The sequence below is a fragment of the Ursus arctos genome, unplaced genomic scaffold (genome assembly GCF_023065955.2).
Source record: "Ursus arctos isolate Adak ecotype North America unplaced genomic scaffold, UrsArc2.0 scaffold_19, whole genome shotgun sequence".
Taxonomy (NCBI): Eukaryota; Metazoa; Chordata; class Mammalia; order Carnivora; family Ursidae; genus Ursus; species Ursus arctos.
The window spans coordinates 55,188,054-55,210,066 of NW_026622863.1; the positions used below are offsets into that span (position 1 = coordinate 55,188,054).

The following is a 22,013-nucleotide window of genomic DNA, read 5'->3' on the forward strand; positions in this document are numbered from 1 at the left end:
TTATCTTCAACCACAAAGCAGAATGAAAGAGGAATTAAAAACTACAACAACAACAACAACGAACTCTTAACAAAGAACGACTACGTGCCAGATGAATTCGACGGATATTCAAACAGACGTTTAAGGAAAAAGTACTTCAAATGTCCTCAAACATTTCCAAGGGGTGAAGATAAGAGGAATTAGCAAAACACTCTCTCTGGGGTACCAGCATTACCAGGTTATCCAAGCCAGAGGAAGACAGGACAAGTAAAGGTTACAGACTACAACCTGTGAGGAATATTCACTCAAAGTTCACAATAAAATAGAGCAAACTGAATCAAAAGGAAATTTCCCCATTTTACAAGGTAATCAAAGGGGAAAGTGTCTTGGAATTATGGGTGTTCCCACATATGGAAAACCATAAATGGAAGAGCCCCCTTTAACAGAATGAAGATCAAAAATGATATGATCATATTAAGTGAGAAAGAATACAAATATGGGCATATTGGACAGTATGTCATGTTACAAACAGAGTAGAGAGAGAAGGAAAACCCTCGACCTACTGAAGGCCATGCATGTATGAAAAGCTGAAATCTAACCTAGTCAATGGTAAAAGACTGCAAGCTTCTCCTCTATGTTCAGAAACAAGGTAAAGAAGTGACCGCACCACTGCCTTTGAATATAGTACTGGACATTCTGGTCAGAACAATTATGCAACCAAAAATACATAAAAGGAATCCAAATTAGAAAAGAAACGGTAACATTAGCTCTGTTCACAGATGACATGATTATAGAAATCCCTAAAAAAACCCTAATTTTAATTTTTTCACTGTTTATTTTTTTTTTTGCCATTGTTAGTATTGTTTATTTCCACCAGTTTTTCCCTACTAGACTTTCCATTTTCTTTTTTTTTTTTTTTTAATATTACACAATACGGAGTTAAGAAATATTTTGGAATGGGGATGCCTGGGTGGCTCAGTCTGTTAAGTGTCTGCCTTCAGCCCAGGTCATGATCTCAGTGTCCTGGGATCGAGTCCCACATCAGGCTCCCTGCTCAGCGGGGAGCCTGCTTCTCCCTCTGCCTGCTGCTACCCCTGCTTGTTCTCTAAAGCTCTCATACTCTCTCTTTCTGGCAAATAAATAAATAAAATCTTAAAAAAAAAAGAAATATGTTGGAATAAACAAATTAGCTTCCACCAGAAGAACTAGAAAAGGAAGAAATGTAGACGCCTCTCTCTGTCAAATAATATTTATTATTATATAAACATACATATAAAATAAGTATAAATTTACAGCGAGAGAGGGAACACCAGCAGGGGGAGTGGGAGGGGAGAAGCAGGCTTCCCGCTGAGCAGGGAGCCTGACATGGGGCTCGATCCCAGAACGCTGGGATCATGGCCTGAGCCGAAGGCAGACACTTAAGGACCGAGCCACCTAGGCACTCTCGGTTTGATTTTTAAAAAAGATTTATATGTTTGAGAGAAAGAGAGAGAGAGACAGAGGGAGATCCAAGGGTACGAGTGGCAGCCGCAGAGGGAGACGGAGAGGGAATCGCAAGCAGGCATCACACTGAGTGCAGAGCCTGACTTGAGGCTGGATCCCAGGACCCCAAGATCGACCTGAGCAGAAATCAAGTCAGTGGCTTAACAGAGTGAGCCACCCAAGCACCCCAATTATCTTTTAACTCTTATCTCTGTGGTAAAGTTCTCGCTATTCTTTTCTCAACCCTTTGAGTACCCTTATGATTGTTGTCTTAAATTCTCCATCAAGCAAGTTACTCCTATATGTTTCTATTAGATCTCCGGCCTTGCCCTTACCTGCTTGTTTTGTTTGGGAGAAATTCTTTCATCTTGACATTTTGTCTAAGTCTCTACCTTCCTCTGTATGTTAGAAAAGCCAGTGATGTGTCCGGCTATGGCCTTCAGGCCAGTGGTCTCCAGAGGCTCTCCTTGCCTGCTGTGGGCAGTGTTTGGTGCCTCACCTGAATGTGGCCAGTTCTGACTAGGTGCGCTCTAGTCTGCTCGTGAAAGGAGACCTGACATCAACTCCACCAGAACTGAGACCCTGCAGAACTCTCTGCTCAGGAGATATGATGTGGGCAGTGGCCCACCCTGCTAAGCATGAGGCAAGCCTCACTGTATACAGAACACAAAATATACACCTTCTTTTCCGTATGTACAATCAGACTTTTCATGGTATTGCTGACCACAACAGAACAGCTACTGAAAAATGAATCATTATCCTTCAATTGATCCAATGTTCAATGTGAGTGTACCATGCTACCCAACTTAATTTTATCAGTTTCTACAACTCATAAAAGTCCTCTTTCCACTCAGGTCAGGAGGACTGTAGGGACAGCATGGGCTGTGAAACAACAGAGGGACATTTAGCCCAAATATTGGAAGGCTGTTTGAAGCAGAAATGGTCACTGCTGGTGATTGGTGACTTGCTTCTCAACGAATCAGTGCCTTGCACACAGATCAGAGCACAGGTCTAGACTCATCACAGGGCTGAGTGGAAGTGAGGGAGGGCCCTGCCAACCTCAGGTCAGCATCCTTGGGAGGGCGCCCATCTATACTGGAACAGACCTAAGTTGGGGTGATATTCCCGGGATACCAATGCCTGTGGAACCACAGCACACACCTGGCTGTTCTCACGAGCAGTGTCCGGCAGCCGTCCTCACCTTCAACATCGACTCTGTCATGTGACGTCTTTAAGCTATGCCCACAGTGTTTACATCATCCAATACCCCCCTCGTTATCCACTCCACGCATCTGGGCCTGGAAAAGTACAGTTCTCTCGCTCATCCAAAAGCAACTGGTCCTCAGGACCACCCGGGAATTCATTAAATCATGTGAAAAAGATCCGACTTCCCAGAAAACCCCCCATTTCCCAAGTCGCCATCTCTGTCACATTTGCTCATCACAAATAGCTTCCTAAGACCTTGCAGTGACCAAAGGAAGCTCTCTACCAGATCTTTCCTCACATTTCAAGAGTTCAGCATATTTCATTTTCCTAGGACTTATCTTCCTCTCAAACTGTATCAACACCATGTTTTATCTGTCCTCACAACTCTCTCAGTGCCAAATGGCTAAATTAATCCTGTGGCCCACTGATGGCTTCTGGCTGTTCTTCCAGTGAAGTGGTGACAACAATGTATTTAAATCTCAGATATGGCCTCAAGTGATCCTGTTACCAACCATTTACCATTGAATTAGAACATTCCAAGCTACTCCTAAGGCCCTGCAAGGGCCTGCCTGGCTTAGGTGGGAGCGGGAGAGTAGTGACAATGGGGTCTCCGAAACACTGGAGGGAAGGTCAGCTGGGATGCCTACATCACTGGAATGGAGATGAGGAGACAGAAGAACTGGAGAGGATTTGGAAAGAAAACAAGTACAATTTATCTTTCTAGATTCAGAATCAGTAGTGTAGCTGTGGACAGGGGTCCTCTGCCCACGTGTAGAATTCATGCCAATGCTTCAACCCAGACACGTTTCATCTCTTATCTTCAGCTGCACCATCACTCCCAATACAAGACTGCTTTCTTCCTAAGCTAGAACATCTACTCAGCACCCAGCACTGTCCCATCTTTGTTTCCTTCAAATAAATGTTAAAAAAAAAAACAACCAAACAAACCATGACTCATGAAGTCTCCACATTTTACCTAATCAAAGGGTTACAGTAAAGTGAGCAACTTGGATGATGTCACTTCCAAGAAGGGAAAAGAACAGTAAGTAAAGAAATCTTATTTCTCCAATCGTAAAGGAAGGAGTGAATTAATTAATCTGCATGGAATTTAATATGCTCCCTGGAGAATCACTCCCATATTTAAATTAAGTTTTGAATACCATGTCATTCCCTGGAAACTATTCTTAAAATCTCTGATCAACGCACACAAGCAACAGTTCATGAACACTGGAGTAAAGAAAACAGAGTGGATCCTACAGGAGTAATACCACGTATACAAGAGACGATTTGCACGGGGAGATTCTCAAACCAAGATACAGGACATGTAGGAAACATTAATTCAACACAATATAGAGAAAACTATTCCTATTATGAATCTATAATATTTTTGCTAGGAAATCATCAATTTTCAAACTTGGAAATGACCTGTTTGAGCCAATATTCCTTTTCCTTCTGAAGATATAGGTACACACACATACATGCACGTGCTTCTTGTTAGTTGTTACTCCGAAATCTGTCTTTAGCTTTAATATAATACATGGCATTCTGTGCATATCAAAACCATAAAACTCGGCTTGTGTTCTGTATGTTCACAGAAACAAGCCGAGAAACACACAGGGTAAAATGTTATAAATAGTCCTTGAGAATTCTGTAGCCACGGCTTATCATTATATCTGCAGTGACTTCATTCAATTAGCAGTTGATTAGAAGAACCCCTGGCCATTAGATGGTGAGCCATGGTTCAATACAAGAAAAAAAAAAGTAACATTTAAAAAAATCATTCATGACAATTTTTTTTTTTAAGATTTTATTTATTTATTCGACAGAGATAGAGACAGCCAGCGAGAGAAGGAACACAAGCAGGGGGAGTGGGAGAGGAAGAAGCAGGCTCATAGCGGAGGAGCCCGATGTGGGGCTCGATCCCATAACGCCGGGATCACACCCTGAGCCGAAGGCAGACGCCCAACCGCTGTGCCACCCAGGCGCCCCTATTCATGACAATCTTTATCCAAATCTCGGCAATAAAAGAAAATCTTACAAATACTGAAAGAGAGGAAGGAATACACACAAAACCATTCTAGGAGGTCAGCGTTACCCTGATACCAAAGCAGGATAAACACAACACCAAAAGAAAAAGGGCTAGTTTGTCTGATACGAGTTTTGCTACTCTGGCTTTCTTTTGACATCCATTTGCATGTACAAAATCCCAAATGCAGTCAAAAGAAAAAAAGAAACACACTGAAAATAATTATCTCTCGCTAGATACCCATCTCCCCCTGGATCCTTTCAGGTATATGAACAAATACAGTTATCTGCTGAATACCACGCTTTTGATCAGAAGGGTCCACTTACACAGCTGAGTTTGTTTTCATAAATACAGGGCACTACTGTACATGTGTTTTCTCTTCATCATGACACCTTAATATTTTATTTCCTCAAATTACTTCATTATAAAGATATGGTATATACCACAGACCACATACGAAGAATGGGATGACTGACTGTTAATGTTCTGGGTAAGGCTTCTGGTCAGCAAGAGGCTACTTCCATGAAAAGTAGGTACGGTTTTCAGTATTGGGGACTCAAATACACATAGAGATGTTCAATTGTGCAGGTGTTAACACCCTTCATTCCTACACTGTCCACAGCTCAAATGTAAAGTGATCTAGTTGTTTTCTCTCTCTATATGGTCCTGGGGTGGAGCCCAGTATCCATCAGGCTCCCTGCTCCATGGAAGCAGGGGTTATACTTTCCCCGCTCCCTCTGCCCCTCCCCCTGCTCATGTGCTCTCTCTGAAATATTTTTTAAAAAATCATGTCTGAAAGTGATTTTGACTTACTTTCTGTTGTGAATTCTCTGATGTTAGATTTGCTTTCCATTACACAGTTTACCCATTATTTACGTCCTTTATGTTTTAGCCTTACAAGGGTTGTTTTTTTCTGACGTGCGTATTAAAAACAAAGGTCTTGCATCCATTTTCCATTTCTAGGGTTTCTACCCAGTATGCTCTCTGTGAGGTTCAGTAAGGGTACAGTTCCAGGAAAAGACTGTGCAGCCATTCTTGACAATTTCAAGGCATCTCAACTGGATGTATTATCTCATGTTGAATGGTTTTGATTAGGAATTAAATGCCTTGCCACAGGGGCGCCTGGGTGGCTCAGTCGTTAAGCGTCTGCCTTCAGATCAGGTCATGATCCCAGGGTCCTGGGATGGAGCCCCACATTGGGCTCCCTGCTCAGCGGGAAGCCTGCTTCTCCCTCTCCCACTCCCTCTGCTTGTGTTCGCTCTCTCGGGGTGTCTCTGTCAAATAAATAAAATCATTAAAAAATAATAATAATAAATAAATAAATAAATGCCTTTCCACATTCTTTACAATTAAGGGCTTCTCTCCACTACGCACCCTCTGGGGTTCACAAAGTTCATAGTTTTGCTTAAAGGCCTTGTCACGCTTTATCTTACATCTGCCAAACATCTCCCAACTATGTCTTATGTTAGATTGGTAAGTTTTGACTGGTACTTAAAGGTTTGGCCACATTTTATACATTTCTTCCAATTATAAAATCTCTGCTACTGTGTGAGTTTTGAACACAAGTTAAAAGCTTTGCCACAGTTACTCACACATTCTAGTCTTCTCTCCAGGGAGGACACAATGATGTTCAGTGAGAGCTGAGCTTCCTAAGACCCCCACACTGACTACCGTTACCCTGGTTCTCCAGATACAGTTCTCTGATGTCTACTGGAATTTTACCCTTGGTTAACATTTTTCACAGACTGATTGCATTGGTAGTTCTCTCTCCATTAGTGAGACCTCTGCAATTAAGGAAGATAGAGTCCTCACTAGAGTACAGAACACGTAAAACCTCGCTCCACAGGAAGTATTATGTGATAACTACTGAACAGTGACATTTCAATAAAGACCCTCCTGTGTTTATCAAAATTAGAGGCTTTAGAACAAGAAGGATGATGATGATATGTTCGTGGGAAAATAATGAACCTTCTGAACAGGACTTCCCAAATCTTTCACATTTAGAATTTTTATCTTCATTTTCAAATATCGAACTTTCAGATTAATTATTCAGGGAAATATTTCTAATAATATACCTGAAGGATTTAGTATGGACTAGGTGATTCCCCAATATTTCCAGATGTCCTTTCAGAAAATTTGTGTTTTAAAAAATGGATTTGGGTCCTTGGTTTCAAAGACATTGTTCTGCAAATATAAGTGACTTAGGTGGGGCTTTCCCCCAAATGATTTATAAACTTGATCTCTTCTGGCACCAGGATTTCATTATGACTGTCCCAGTATGGTTATATCCATCGTAACATCCTTCCTGCCCTTCATGACCCCCCCATCCCCTTCCCAGTCATTCATTAAGTATAAATACTCAGGGCCACTGCTTCCACATCTTCCCGTATCACTCTATGCAAAGAATCTTCTTTGCCAACATGCCAAAGGTGTTATGGAAAGACACAACTAGAAGATGGAAAATAAGACATCCCGCTTACTATACTCACACACATACCAAACTAATACCCATCCTAGGACAGCAACAGAATGGAGAAATAGGAACCACCAGGACTGTGCACCTCCATGCAGACAAAAATGGACCAAATTACCTTTTAGAATGCTCCAGAAGCCAGTTAGGACAACACAGCACCCCCAGGCAAGTACAAACGAAGAACAGAGATTGAGGAGACAAGGACAAGTTGGGACACTTGCCCACAACCCTGGTCACCCTCCCGGACACTCCATGGCAGCACTGTGAGAAAACGCCTACCTCCCCTCTGGAGAGAAACCAATGAGTGACCTGTAGGTTCAATGACGCAGCTTTTCACCTGCCTCACGTGGAAAACAGGGAATGAGCACCGTCTGGATGCAGTGTGGTGACGGCTCAGACAAGGGTGCGCACTTGCTCGAACCAGGACGAGACCACAGAGCTGAAGACGGAGAGGAAGGTACCACGCGTTCTCAAGTAGTAACTCCACGTTCTTGAACTGGGAAACAACAGCCGCAGACATGACAGATGCCCAGAACATGTGTCACAGGCCCCAGAATTGCTATTACTTACCCTTAAGGAAGCAAGCCCATAATCGTGGGCGCACAGGCTGTTTTCTTAAATTCCCAAATACCACTCAAGGATCACAAGGCTTACAAAGAAATATGAAAATATGTTCCCATCAGAGGAACAAAATAAATCTCCAAAACTAGCCCTAATAAAGAACCGTACATTGCCAAATATATACACATATTGTCTGATGAAGAAGTCAAATTACCATCATAAAGACACTCATGGAGGAAGAAGAGAAAACAGGTACCTAGACATTATCAGGAAAACTACACATGACCAAAATAGAAACCCAAAGAGGCAGAGAGTATAACGTCCATGAACCAGAAATTGGGAGCTGAAGAGTACAATTACTGAATTTAAAAATACATTAAGGGATCAGCCACAGACTTGATGAGGCAGAAGAAAGAATCCAACCTCTTAAAGACACGTTTTCTAAATTCTCTACTGAGAGGAGCAAAGAAATACGTGGAAAAGGATGGAGTCTAAGGGACTCCTGGGACACCAACGAGTGGTCCAATATGCACATTAAGGGGACCCATAAGGAGGAGAGTGACCTATGGGAAAAAAGAGACAAATTCAAGCTTGGTTAATTCTAAGTAGGATAAATGTCAAGACAGGAACCCAGTGACACATAATTAACCTATCAAATATCACCGGTGAGAAGAGAGTGTTGAAACAGCACGGCAATGTACTCATCCTGTACAAGGGCTCCTAGAAGATTAGTAGTGGGCTCTCAGCGGACCCAATAGGAACAGGGGCATGGCATGATGTACTCAGGTACCGAAAGACCAACAAATAGCCACCAAGAAGACTTCACCTGGCAAAGCGGTTTTCCACAGATGCAGAAATGAAGACTTTCCCAAGTAAAAACCGCACTATGTTTACCAGTAGACCTGTCATACAAGAAATGTTCAAGGAACATTCTCTAGATGAAATAAGAGGAGTCTAAACAGTAACTGAAACCACATGAGAACATAAAGCTCTCTGCTAAACAGAAAGATTTAGACAATTATACAAACCTGTAGTGCTGGGATTAGATACCAGATGCATTTATTTCTGCTACAAAATTTTGTTTTACAAAAGTATAAAAATCATCAGTGTAAGTAATAAAGTACACAGCATAAAAGATAGAATTTGTGATATTGGAAACAAAGTGGGTGCGGGGTGGAGACAGGAAGAAGATTTTTGTATGCAGTGATAATACAGAAGACACAAAAGTTAATGAGAAAGGTACCAAGGCATATCATGGTTATTACACCACAATTAAAATGTAATACCAAAACATGATACAGAGGTATGTTTCAAAATTATTTTGAATTCAAGAAAGTCTTTCTCTCATGCAAAGAGAATAAAAACCCACCAGCAAATACATGATGAAATTAATTCTATGTTTATGACAACTCATCTGGGTATAGTACAACACTCACTGACCACTAACCAAGGAGAAAAATAACCAGCAGGACTCAGAGTGTGTATGTGTGATAATACAAATACAAGACAAACACACACATAATTTTATTGACAAAAAGCATAAAGCTCTTCTTTCTTGAGTTATACTCACATGGTCTTGAAATGTACTGAGTTGAAAATTCTCGTCCTGTAACAAAATACGCAGGTAAAACCGAATCCACAACGAACTAATGTTGTGCAAAGACCCAGAAAAGACAAAATTTAACCCAAGAAAAAGACTGATGTATTACATAAAAGAAAAACTTCTATATAACTATAATTCTAAATTGTGTCCATGTACCCATAAAAAACTAGCATTTGATTGGCATGTCTTCATTGACCATAAAATGATAAAGAATATTCATTAAAATCGATCATAAAAAGCTGTAAATGAAAATTTTATGAGCACTTAAAAAGCTTGAAAGAAACGTATTACATTATTAATATATTCCTCCTCCTACACAGAATCTAAAGCCATAATCCATTCTTTAAAGCAGAGGAAAGAATACCTACATTTCTAAACAAACACCATGAAAACTGTAAAATATGCTGATAGACACTGTACATGAAATTAACATTTGGGATTAAATTCTGAGGAAAATAGAAGAAAAACCTAATGATGAATTTCCCAAGAAGTAAAATTACATTACCGAACAAAAGGATTTTTCAAATATGGGTGGGGTGTGGGGGGTGCTGATAAGCATCTGCCTTCAGCTCAGGTCATGATCTCAGGCTGCTGGGATCCAGCCCCACATTGGGATCCCCGCTCAGCAGGGTGTCTGCTTCTCCCTCTCCTTCTGCCCTTCCCCTGCTCATTCTCTCTCTCTCTGTCTCGCTTAAATAAAATCATTAAAAACTATATATGGGAATTTTACTAATTATGTAACTCACTTCTTAGAAAGCACATGCCCATGTCATATCAGAACTTTTGATCTAAAAAGTGCAGAGCTAAATCTCATCTATAACTAATTAGAAAGTGAAAACACACATGACAAAGTCACAAGAACTTCACAGAAGACAGAATTATAAAATGATGCAATTATTAAAAAAAAGGTAATGACTGAGACTTTATTCAAGGCTACAAGTTCTGAGTCTCTAAACGTGCTAGTTCCCCAACAGCATTATTTATGTAGGAACTCTAGAAACAAACAGAGACATTACATTATTTCACCATTGAGAAATGGAGCTCATAGAGTGGAAACTTCTATTTTAGTTAATCCGGAAAAAAAAACTTTTTTTTTAAAGAGAAACTGTACAGTTCCTCCTTTTAGGGAAGTGCTTTGTTATTTGATGAAGTTACTGAGTCTCAATTTTATAAGGTTAAGATTAAAGCCTCCATAACATGGGAAAGTATACATTGAAAACATTAGAAATCTGTCTCTAGTGTTGTAGGAATTTCTGCACCAAACCCCAATGTGCACACAGCTACCCTGACCTACTTCTGCCATGATGAAAAACAGAATTTACACAGGGCTTAGCACAGAAATAGGGAGATTTCCCCAGGGCCCTCACGGCAATGGAGAAGCAATCAGATTAAGGAGGACCTCCCACTCCAAGGAGAGTCTCCTGGCCTCCCTGTGCATGTGATGGACCATCACTGGAGCTGAAGGAGAATCCCTAGAGATGTAAGAGCTTGATAATGTTGGATAGCAGATGTTCCTCCGTGAGAGAGAGAAATAAAACTGGGCGTCTCCAACCGATTTTCATTCAAGGAGAGCTACTTGAACCACTGCTTAAGGTCTACCTTCCTCCTTCAGACTTGGACCTACCCTCCTCCATCTGCCTCATTCAGTCCCACCTACCCGGATGGAAGGCTACTGTCTCTCTCTTCACATCCCAGAACTGCTTCTCTTGCTCCAAAAACATGATCAGGTTTGGCTTTGAGAGAATGAAGCCTGTTTATGAGGAAAAAGGAAAACGAGTATTGTTGCAGATTCTTCTAACTTTCCATCAGGATTGTGTTCAGTAGAGAAGAGGACATTGTAGAATCTAGAAAATGGTTTCTCAAAGGCTATTGCCCAACAGTCCCTTTGGAACACACAGGAGGCATTTCCCATGTTCACATCCTGACCTCCACTTCCAAGTAGCAGCCGTAATAACAAATCGAAATTTCAGTTTAAGTTGTAAGCAGTCCCGTGCTATGGCACTAAATGATTAGAACTGCCACTCAGCTACAGAAGTGATGCTGTTCCCTTCAGGAAGGGGAAGCTAGGGCTGAAAAGAACACATCATGAAGATGTTTCTCTACATCTACAGAATCCTACTTATTTCCCTTTCTGTCTGGATCTGAATTCTAGGCATTCACGGGGGAACCTTCCAAGCGACAGTCTTCACAGGAAGGAAGAAAACTCTGAGTGTGGTTTGGGAAATTTGGAAGGAGTCATCCTCACCCAAGAACAGGAGGTGTCTGTAGTTCTCCAGCATCACGTCCCTGTACAGTTCCCGCTGCGTGTGGCTCAGGCATCGCCACTCCTCCTGGGAGAATTCTATGGCCACATCCTTAAATGTCAGCAGTCCCTGCAAGAAATACCACAGTGACCAAGTGGCCATTGACAGAGTTCACAGTGGTCCCTAAGATCAAGAGGAAGTTAATGTCACCACGTACAACCAGACCTGACCCCTCCTTCTCCGTGCCATGAGTGTGAATCAAAATAAAAGCCTACAGGATGAAGGGCTGCCTGATTGAGAACTTTCACTCCCAGAAGTCAAGAATATGAACTACACAGAGGGGAAGGCCCTCTTTGTCCATTGAAAACTGTTGGGATGTGGGAGAGCAGCCAATGGTCGAGAAAGAATTCTTGAGATGTTTCTGATGTGAAACATTGCGGTTCTGGATTGAATGATGAAGAATGAATTGCTGAGGTATCTGTGGTGCAAAAATTTTGGTGTTAAAGCCTGGGGAGAGGACCAGAGGTTGAAAGAGCTATACTGAAGTTGTGAGCAGTGACTGATTATATGCTTTCAAGTGGGGAGGGGGTGAGGGATAACACAAATGCCTAAGGAATTTGGACGCGTGTTTCCAGGACCCTGAGGGCCTCACTGGCGTGATCATGAGGTCACTTACTGTCTGGTAATACCTTTGTCATGAGACCCTTCAGATATTTATCAGTGAGCCATTTGCTTGAAGGATGATGGCAACATATATTTCGGGGGTAGAGATAAAGGAAGTTTCCAAAGGGATTTTCATATGTTAGAGAGGATTTTCAGGATCCTGAAGGTCTGGCTATTGTTAAGCTAAGGCTGCTTTTTGCTTCCAAAAAACATTAACATTGAGGAGGTTGTGAATTCCCTGAGCAATGTCATACTCTGCCTATCTCAGGCATTTATCAATGGATCGGAAGTTGAAGGAAATCTAATTTTATCCACACTTCTTTTGACTTTGTTCTCCTCAGAAACTACAACCAAGGGGCACCTGGATGGCTCCGTTGGCTAAAGGTTTGCGTTCAGCTCAAGTCAGGATCCCAGTCTTCTGGGATTGAGCCACGAGCTGGGCTCCCTACTCAGTGGAGAATCTGCTTCTCCTTCTTCCCTCTTTCTTCACGCATGTGCTCCATGTCTGTCTCAAATAAGAAAATGTTAAAAAAAAAAAAAAAAAGAAAGAAAGAAAAACTACTAGCAAGAGAAACTCAGAAGATTGAAGTTTACATCTGAAATGTGATAGTTTCTGCATATTGCTCAGTGTATTATGTTCCTTACAAGGGATGAGAGGGACAATATGAACATTACAGGGGAGGAACCTGGCAGAGAGCAGCAAGCCAATGAAAGAAGTTATCATCCGCTGAACAGAAACAAATTGGCATTAGTGCCTAAGGCACACCAAAAGACACAGCATCACTGGTGTTTTCTTGTGGTCTGAAAACAGGAATTCAGAATACAAATCTAATTATGAAAACACAGTGGATATACACACAGTTCAGTCACCTATAGTTTCTGCAGAGGCTGCTTTTAGGCAAGCAGGCTTGAGCAAAGGAATGGAGAAAGGGCCCCCCGGGACCCCCAGGCTGAGTCCAGACAGGCCCATCAGGGGACCCATCTCAACATGACCATAGGCCCTAACTAACCAATGGGCTACCGACAACCAGGTACAGAGACCAGAAACGGGAAAAGACCCGAAGTCCCCATAACACCTCACCTTCCCCCTTTTAAGAAAAACCCCCACCCACTGCTCCTTGCAGACAGCCTCTCCTCTGCTGTCCTGCCTGCTGCTCTCTCGCAGTGGATTCAATCAACTTCTACAGCCTTTGTTTGGCCTCAGGTGAATTCCTTTCAGTGCCCACTTGACTGGCTTCCATCTAACCATCCACCCACATTTGGGGCCCCATCTGACTGACGGAGACATCACAGTTTCCATGTGCTGTAATAGCTAGTATATTTCATTTCTTATTTAAATTTTTAAAGATTTATTTATATTTTATTTTTAATGATTTTTTTATTGGGATGCCTGGGTGGCTCAGTCAGTTGGGCATCTGCCTTCAGTTCAGGCCATGATCCCAAGGTCCTGGGATTGCCTCCAGGATTGGGTTCCTTGCTCAGCAGGAAGACCTCTCCCTCTGCCTGCTGCTCACTCTCCTTGTGCTGTCTTTTTCTGACAAATAAATAAAATTTAAAAAGATTGTATTTATTTATTTGGAAGACAGAGAGCACAAGGAGGCAAAGGGAGAGGGAGAAGCAGGCTCCCCGCCCACTGGGGAGTCTGATTGTGGGGCTGGATCCCAGGATTGGGCCACCCTGCGTCCCCTAGATTTATTTATATTTTATAGGTGATCGGGAGGGGCACAAGGAGATGGAGAAAGAGAATCTCAAGCAGACTCCCCTCTGAGCACAGAGCCAGAAGTGGGGTACCATTCTAGCACCCTGAAACCTGGACCTGAGCTGAAATCAACAGTCCAAGCTTAGCTGAGTGAGACACCCAGGCGCCCCTCTGGTGTATTTTACACAGGATATCTTTTTCACATTCTAAACACCAAGACTCACCCACCACCCCCTTTTTTAGAATGTGAACTTTCCAAGTTATTCTCGACCTCATAGCCATCATAGCATTTTCTCACTCCCGGGCTACGCAGAGCTGATCAAGCATCCAGACGGGACCTAAATGAGAAATGTTTTCCCTCCGTGATATCCCAGGACCAGACCTCGTCAGCAATAGGAATCTTGGACTCAACACCTTCCCCTCTGGATCTGCCACCAAGGGAATATTTTCAAGAGTTGTAGGACTTTAATTCAAAGTGACAACTGTTGATGCCTATTGGATGCCAGGTTGGAGACACAGGAGAGAAGGCTCTGGGTTACAGAGAAGTGTTCTAAAGACCCGACCTTGAGTATCATTTTTGAAAGAACATAAAAATAGCTGAAAACATAAGGGAGAAACTTCAGAACTACAAGAATCAACATTTGCAATTTCTAAAGGCAAGGAGTCTAGGAGAAAAAGATGACAGAGCCTCTCCTGGGTCACCAGGCTTACCTGAGAACCGGCCATTTCCTCTCTCAGTTCGTCCTCTAGATTTCTTTCTTACAAGATCGCTGTGGAGAAATCACAGCTGCATCAGGAGAAAAATCCCCCTGAAGCCCCCAACAGAGTCTCTACACCAGAAACGGCTTCCCTGAAGGCACAACTGTGAAATGCAGAAACGGCCTAGTCCTCTGAGTCAGGAGCTATTCAGAACTCTGAGCTCCTACTTGGAGATCAATCTCTGACTTTTCCTTAACTGCTTTCCAGGTTGGGGGGTGGGGATGCTCCCCTCCCACAGGTGCCCACAAATTCAGCTACAGCACAGGAACCGTGTGCTGCATGGACCTGACCCTCCCAGACTCATGGAGCAGAGACCCTGTTACCTCTCCTTGAGCCAAGGCCTGCTCTCAGCTCTCATACAATCACCAGAAGCCCTCGTGCTTACCCCTGGCCTCACTGAGAATCACTTGGAGCCCTTCATTAACACAACACTGCTGTTTTCGCCCAAACCAATGGACAGAACCTGAGGGGGAGGCCGCCAGATAGGATCCTTTTTGAAACTCCACTCGTGACCCTATTGGGAAGCATTTGGGGAGCTGACCAGGCAAAGGACAGTAACCAAGGCTGTGGTGGTGACAGATTCAGATCCAGGCCTTCTCCACTGCTCAGAGTGTCTGGAGATTAACACATTCTCCCTCTTTCTGCTACAGAGAGGGAGACACCTTACAAATGGAGCGTTCCCTTATAAATGCAAATGTGTCGTTTAAAAGTAAACACAGGATTTTGGAGTTTTTCCTTTATCTGACTTTTATTTAAAATAACCAGCCTAAAATAATGCTTAGACCAAAGAGACATTTTAAGGTGACAAAATGTTCTCCCCTTCAGTAGGTAAATGTCTATTTTCATAAGCAACTGCCACACAGTTTTCCGAAGTGACTGTACTTTCTACCCTCCCATCAGCAATATATGAGAATTCTAATTCTCAACATTCTCAGGAACATTTGGTGTTATCGTTTTTCTGGATTTCACCCATTCTAGAAAATATCGAGTGGTTTGTCACTGTAAAATATGAGGTGTTCTTAAAACAGTTGTCCCGGTGACTGAAATGAAAACCACTTAAAAGCATCAAGTATAACAAAAAAGCGGCTAGATGAATGCTCATCGAGGCTCCGTTTCAAAGTAAGTAACCTTTGTCTTCTCCACAAACCTCTCCTCCTCACTTCTCAGCCCTTTGTTTCAGCATCCTGGTTCCACCCTAACAACGTGAGGAACAGTGCTGGCAGCAGGGACACAATTCCTGTGCAAACCGGCCAGACCCTGGGGCGCCTGGGTGGCTCCGTTGTTAAGTGTCTGCCTTCAGCTCAGGGCGTGATCCCGGCGTTCTGGGATCGAGCCCCACATCAGGCTCCTCCGCTATGAGCCTGCTTCTTCCTCTCCCACTCCCCCTGCTTGTGCTCCCTCTCTCGCTGGCTGGCTCTCTCTGTCAAATAAAGAAATAAAATCTTAAAAAAAAAAAAAGGAACCGGCTAGACCCTGCATTTCCCTACAAAATCCCAGCCCCTGACTCTGGGTGGGCGTGCAGGTCTGAAGGCCCTGACCTGCGGCGGCCTCCTTTGCTGGCAAAGCAATAAAGCTACTGTTCTGGGGGCCTGGGTGGCTCAGTCGGTTAAGTGTCTGACTTTGGCTCAGGTGGTGATCCTGGGGACCTTGGAGAGAGTCGTGCATTGGGCTCCCTACTCAGCGGGGAGTCTGCTTCTCCCTCGGTCTCCTCTCTCTCACATGCTCTCTCTCTCAAATAAATAAATAAATAAAATCTTAAAAAAAAAGAAAAAAGAAAGAAAAGCTACTGTTTCTATTTATCCCTAATTCTGTGTTCCTGTTCTATTTTGGGTCTGAAGCAGGGAGCTCAGTGTATACAAGAGAACGAATATTAGGAGAGGAAAACAAGTTTTTCTTGCTCTATTCTCAATTCTTTGGGCCGTCTGATAATTAAAATGATGTAAGAGAGTTTCACAATAGAAACAAAAGTAATAATTTCTTAATTATGGAAATGAAAAACATGAGGCTCAGAGACAGGCGGTTGCAGCTTCCACGCCACCGTGACTTAAGAAGGAGGTGGGATTTAGAATTTGAAAACAGGGGACACATTCATGGGAGAAAGGAAAGAGCACATGTATGTCAAACAATGCGTTGCCCTCCAGGTGGGGAACCCTTGATGATATAAGAAGTTAACCTCTGGTATCAGCTCTCTTCCTGCTAGAGGTCCCCCATCTAATGGATTCTGGGTACGCATATCAGCCTCACAACAGAAGGAAATAATTCCACTGCGGCCACAGGACAATCTTAGAAGACAGTTTTTTAACTTACATTGAAGCCCTGCCTGGGCGCCTCTGGCCAACTTAGTGGCGGTAAATTTCAGCGTGCACCTTTAGCCTGTGTGAGTGATGCACTAAACCGTCCTTTGTACGTCTAGACAGCCTGCACTGTCTCCTACAAAGACTGGTAACCGAACGTGGCACAACCTCCCCTAGGCACCATACACTCTCTCCAAGCACCTCCATACCGCCTGTAGGTGGCGCCCGTGAGTCGCAGGCAATCAAGAAACAGACAGCCCTGCTCCCCTCCTGCTGATGAACTGCCCTCAAGTTCCTTTAAAAATCTGAGGCCAGGCTGAAACCTTGCTGTTGGTTTTTGGGCATGAGTCCGTCTTCTTCCCAAGTGGCTCGCCTTCTGAATAAACCTGATATTCCTTTCCAAATAAAACGCATGCGTTGCGCAGTAGCTTTTCCAAGGAATTTCGGTTGGCTTCGATTTTTTGGTAACAAAATTGTTGGATCCTTCACACAACAGTAAGAAAGAGTTCTTGCGATGTTAATGGTGCAACTTAGTTTATTGAGGTAGCATGTAGACAGGACTCATGCTCAGAGAGCTACATTTTTTTGTTTTTTAAGGTTTTATCTATATATATGTGTGTTGGAGAGAGAGAGAGAAAGAGAGAGAGAGAGACAGCAGACATGCGTGGGGAGGTGGGGAGAGGGAGAGGAACAAGCAGACCCCCCCCCCCCCCCCCCCCGAGCAAGGAGCCCACCCCCCCTCTGAGCAAGCAGCCCACCCCAGGGCTCTAACGCAGGAACCGGAGATCCTGACCCCGGCCAAAGTCAATTAACTGACCGAGCCATCCAGGCATTGTAAGAGCGACTCTTCTAATGTTTGAAGCATTGGTTCTATGCTCAGTGCTCAAGGGGGTGGGCTCATGTAGGGAGTATTAGATCTTAAATGTTTACATAATTTCCTTTTTTTTTTAAGATTAATTTATTTTAGAGAGTGAGAGAGCAGAAGGAGGGCCAGAGGGAGAGGAAGAGATCATCCCAAGTAGACTCTGCTCTGAGCTGGCAGCCCAACTGCACAGGGCTCCATTCTATGACCTGAGATCATAACCTGAGCCAAAATCAGGACTCAGGGGCTTAACCAACTGAGCCACCCAGGGTCACCTCCTCAAATTTTACTCCTACAACCACTTCTGAACATTTTCAATGGCGCTTACCATTCAGTTCGATCTGAACTATTGGTGAGACACGCAGGAAGTCCTGAGACCCTTTAAGAATATAGTATCACATTGGGGCGCCTGGGTAGCGCAGTCGTTAAGCGTCTGCCTTCGGCTCAGGGCGTGATCCCGGTATTCCGGGATCGAGTCCCACATCGGGCTCCTCCGCTGGGAGCCTGTTTCTTCCTCTCCCACCCCCCTGCTGTGTTCCCTCTCTCGCTGGCTGTCTGTCACATAAATAAATAAAATCTTTAAAAAAAAAAAAAAAGAATATAGCATCACACACTTACTGGATCCTTATCATAACCATGCAGGCTTATAGTTCAGCCTTCTGGGCTTAAAGAGAGCATTTTTCTGTTTCTCTCGCTCATCATTTCACCAATGACCAGTTTTCTGTCCTTAAATTATTTGTGTAGTTTCAAGTTTTATTTAAATTCCAGTTAGTTAACACACACAGTATGTAAGTTTCAGCAGTAGAATTTAGTATTCATCACTTCGACACAACACCCAGAGCTCATCACAAGTGCCCTCCTTAACCCATCCCCCATTTCATCCACCCCCTCCCACCCACTCACTATCCAATAACCCTCAGCTGTTCTCTCTACTTAAGAGTCTGTCTTGTGGTTTCCCTAACTCTTTTTCCCCCTATGTTTATCTGTTTCATTTCTCAAATTTCACATATGAGTGAACCCATCAGGTATTTGTCTTTCTCTGATTTATGTCACTTAACATAATACACTAGCTCCATCCATGTCGTGACAAATGCCAATATTTCATTATTTGTTATAGTTGAGTAATATGCCATTGTATAGATGGGTCCTTCAGTCTTTAAGGCTGTGGAAGGGTGAAGGGCTCATGTTGTGTAACTTCTTCACGGTGACCAGGGTCGTAGACATGTCCCTACCTATGGACTGAAATTGGTCACTATCTGTCCCTACATGTAATTACTACAGAAGGCCATTGTCACAGTGTCCAGAGGGGCACTGGGTTGACTTTGTTTTGAGTAGTAAACATTATCTTTGGCTGGATAAAGGAGTCAGGAATTGCTTGCATATATCTCAACAATAGTAGGGAACAAAGGAAAACAGAGAACACATTAGAATATTCTTTTAATGAAAAATCAGAAGAGCAATGAGAAGACCCTTTGGGGAGACCATAGTCCACCTCTCCCCCACAAATTTAATCAATCATGAAGTAACAATGTAGAGAAGGAGAGAGACAAAGCAGGAAACAGACTTTTTTTTTTTACGTTTGATTTATTCATTTGACAGAGAGAAAGAGGGAGAGAGAACAAGCAAGGGGAGCAGCAGGCAGAGGGAAAAGCAGGCTCCCCACTGAGCAGAGAGCCCAACATGGGGCTCAGTCCCAGGACCCTGTGATCATGACCTGAGCCGAAGGCAGCCACTTAACTGACTGAGCCACCCAGGCGCCCTCAAAGTCTTTAAAATATCAATTTTCCCTGTACTTTTACTAATTACCACAGCTTCACACTACAATGTTACATTAGTTCAGGTGTACAATATAGTGGTTTGACAACTCCATAGGCTGTACTATGCTGAACACAAGTGAGCTACCATCTGTCACCATATAATGCTATTGTCTGTCACCATATAATGCTATTGTAACAGCATTCAATGTCTATGCTGCGTCCTTTATCCCCATGACATATTAATTCCATAAATGGAAGCCTGTACTTCCCATTCCTCTTTACCCATTTTGCCCATTCTCCCACCCTGGTTCACTCTGGTAACCAGCAGTTTGTTCATTGTGTTTTGGGGTCCATTTCTGCTTTTTGTTGTTGTTGTTTCTTGCCATTTGTTACAATGTAGGCAGACCCAGAAGGTATAATTCTATGCGAAATAAGTCAAAGAAAGACAAATACCATATAAATTCATTTATATGTACAATCAAAACAACAAATGAGGGACACCTGGGTGGCTCAGTTGGTTGAGCGTCTGCCTTCGGCTCAGGTCATGATCCAGGGGTCCTGGGATCGAGTCCCGAGTTGGGCTCCCTGCTCAGTGAGGAGTCTGCTTCTCCCTCTCCCTCTGCCCTTGCTTGTGCACTCTCTCTCTGACCAATAAATAAATAACATCTTTAAACAACAACAAAACAAATGAACAAAAGCCAAAACAGACTCAGAAATATCTATTTCGCTTTGAATAAAGTCCACGGATAATCTCGAGAACTATAAGAATTCCAAGATTACACAAGTTCTATAATGTAACAAGTTGGCCTGTAACGATTTTCCACTGCTGGTTGGAGACAGAGGACTCCCAGTTCAAAGTCCAAGGATCTTGTGGCTCATGACACAGCAAATACCAAAAAGTTCATCACACTAATTTCACTCGCCAGCTCCCCACCCCTAACCGATACAGGGAGACGCTGCACATGTAGTGGGTTTGTGCCACATCGTGAGACCCTGAGCATAGGAAACCCCAGTATCTTCAGGGAACATCTAGCTTATCTGCCCGATCCTTTGCCATGGAAAGAGACACCTGTTTTCCTGTACAATAAACCACCTGTCCTCTACACGAGACCAAGATGCTATCACCATATCCCAAAGCTTATTCATACACAAACATCAATGGAAAGACAAAATAAAAACGTTCAGTGCCTCTACCCATAACACAGAGAAAAGGAAACCCATAGAGAATCATCTCCCAACAATATCCACCAGTCAGTTTGACCCCAGCCTGTCTCCTGCCTAATTTTCCCATGTGTACAGCACCATGTCAAATATTCACTAATCTGACACATGATCTGGGATAAAATCTATTCAAAATTGACATCATGAAACACTTCCCAAGGCTATGATTGGAAGGATACAATACAGAGGAATTGCGTAACCTATAACATTCACTTCCGCAATGCCTCCATTGGTCGTGCATTCAACCGGGTAAAGAAATCCCAATACCCATGAGGGTCTACCTTAAATTTCTGTAGTGAATTTTCTAAGGAGCAGGGGGAGGGGCAGAGAGAGAAGCAGGCTCCCCAGTGAGCAGGAACACCTAAACTGTGCAAAAGCAAAAACTTTGCATTTATTTCATAAGACGAGAGGATTTTGTACTCCTACCCAGGCAAAGCAGGTCCTGGATACAGTGGAATCATGGCTCATACCATAGAAGGGCTGAGAATTGGGAAACAAACAAGAATTAGGGTAGAGGACTAGGGCAGACGTGTCACCAGCCATCAACAGGGAATACTGAAAACAGCAACATAGACCTAACAGATGGAGGAGGTCGTTTAAAATGAAACAGAGGTGGTCACAAGGACAAAGATACTTGGAGTAGCCCTCAGTTTAGATGAAGATCTGGAGGAGACATTAATCCTATGAATGCATTTGACCCACTGCTTGTGCCTGTACTGGATGAAAATCAAGGAAGAGCTGGTCCAGATCACGAGGTAACAACATGATTCCAAGGAAAATAACAATGCTGTACGCAGCACGTGTAATGATTTTGTTCTGTAACCATGACGTATCCAAAATACATTTTATTTCATGATGTTTGGCTGCTCATTTGACATAAGGGGGGAAATTGAAAACTCAATACGTGGAAGGTTTAACATCAAGCTCCTTCTAACCAGTGTCCATAGCGCTAACATTAATGGTCTGGAAGACACCCAAAATGCACATTGTACCACAAAGGCCACATCCCTGCCACTCTGTAAAGATACCAAAGAAGTGTGCATCCAAAATCATGGCAGAAATGTTTTCACCCAAAAGCTGTCACTGTTGGTGGGACTCCTACAGAGACAATGTCCAGGGAGTTGACTATACTCGTGTTTGGCAATAAGATCTGTAGAACTTAACCTACCTTCAGTGGAGTAAAAA

At 43.1% G+C, this 22,013-nt stretch overlaps 1 protein-coding gene and 1 pseudogene across 3 annotated transcripts in view; one reads left to right on the forward strand and one right to left on the reverse strand.

Annotated features, from left to right (window-relative positions):
* The window catches only part of LOC113247391 (zinc finger protein 91-like), an 87,265-nt pseudogene extending 72,604 nt beyond the window's left edge, over positions 1–14,661 (reverse strand).
* LOC113247438 (KRAB domain-containing protein 5-like) overlaps positions 1–22,013 on the forward strand; it is a 342,457-nt gene that overhangs the window by 129,261 nt on the left and 191,183 nt on the right. The gene's annotated exons all lie outside the window — the stretch shown is intronic.